We start from the raw sequence: 1,740 nt of genomic DNA, 5'->3' as shown, positions 1-1,740 counted from the left end.
AGTCTAACACACTTCTCTGCCCCTCTAATTCAGCAGTTACCCACCCAAAACCCTACGCAGAGTCGCGGTCTAACACACTTCTCTGCCCCTCTAATTCAACAGTTACCCACCCAAAACCCTACGCAGAGTCGCAGTCTAACACACTTCTCTGCCCTTCTAATTCAACAGTTACCCACCCAAAACCCTACGCAGAGTCGCAGTCTAACACACTTCTCTGCCCCTCTAATTCAGCAGTTACCCACCCAAAACCCTACGCAGAGTCGCAGTCTAACACACTTCTCTGCCCTTCTAATTCAGCAGTTACCCACCCAAAACCCTACGCAGAGTCGCAGTCTAACACACTTCTCTGCTCCTCCATTTCAGGAGTTACTTAGTGAAAATCCTATAGTGACGGTGTCTGCACCCCGACCATCGAAATTATCTAAAAAGGTAAACAGAAGAGGAGCTGTGCATAAAAACCTCATAAAAATTAAAACCACAAGGAAATAGGAACAATAGGAAAATTAAATGTGGACTCTTAAACATCAGATCTCTCTCTTCTAAAGGTATACTAGTAAATGAACTAATATCAGATTATGATATTGATTTATTTTGTCTTACTGAAACCTGGCTGGGTGATGGAGAATATGTTAGCCTAAATGAATCCCTCCCAGTCATATTAATACTCACATTCCTCGAGGCACAGGCCGAGGAGGTGGAGTTGCAGCTATCTTCCACTCTAGCCTACTAATCAGCTCTAAACCTAAACTAAATTATAACTCATTTGAAAGCCTTGTTCTTAGTCTTTCGCACCCAAGTTGGAAATCACTGCAACCTCTCTTCTCCTACCTTTCCAACAGATCCCACTTCATCTCTCTTCATAACCACACCTCTGCTACAGTCACAGTAAAAAATTTGCAGTCGATTGGTCTAAATCCCTAGGAGGAGTTCGTTAAAGTATGGAGTGCGTAAATCGACACAAATGACCACCAGAAATGTTGTACATCTAGGTGAAACTTTACCTGGGGGCTGGTCTGTAGGGGGCACTAGCAAGCCATTTTGCCACGGCCATGCACGAAACCCATAAAATATGAAATTTTTCGCTGCGCCTGAATTATGTGCAAAGTTTGGTGAGTTTTCGAGCATGTTTAAGCCCCCAAAATTGAAGTTACTTTGCAGAAAAAAGAAAGAAAGAAAGACAAAAAAAAATCTCTCACTGCTTTCTAACCCTAACCCATAACAGATACAAAACAGACTAAAATAACATAACTGAGAATTAACTAAACAGGCACACAGTGTGATACTTATCTTGTCAAGTGCTGCTGCCGAAAATGAGCTGGAAGAGCTTCACTTATTGAAGAATATTATTCAATTTTATTTTAATGCTAATAAAGTGAAGTCCAGACTGTGTTTATCAGAAGTTACAGTGTATGATGTTCAGTTTGAACTATTCACCTTTCTAAAACATTTATAACTCTGTCACATCATGATGTTTTCAACATTTACAATGCTTTGTGGACATTAATAAATTGGTCATGCATTGAACAAGCAAACAGAGTGTTTTAAAAATTTTATACTGAACTGAAACAGTAATGAGATAAACTAAAGAATAAAAACAAGACAGCTATAAAAATAAAGCAATTAAAAAATACAAAATAACTACTGTAAGGGAGCAGAATTAATTAAAATCACATTCTACATTTTGATAAATGTATGAATTCAGAAATGATGTAAAAGAGGATAGCTAAGTGGATGTTGTCC

Source organism: Micropterus dolomieu, linkage group LG07 (genome assembly GCF_021292245.1).
Source record: "Micropterus dolomieu isolate WLL.071019.BEF.003 ecotype Adirondacks linkage group LG07, ASM2129224v1, whole genome shotgun sequence".
NCBI lineage: Eukaryota > Metazoa > Chordata > Actinopteri > Centrarchiformes > Centrarchidae > Micropterus > Micropterus dolomieu.
The sequence above is the reverse complement of the archived record's forward strand: the minus strand, read 5'-3'. Positions refer to the sequence as shown.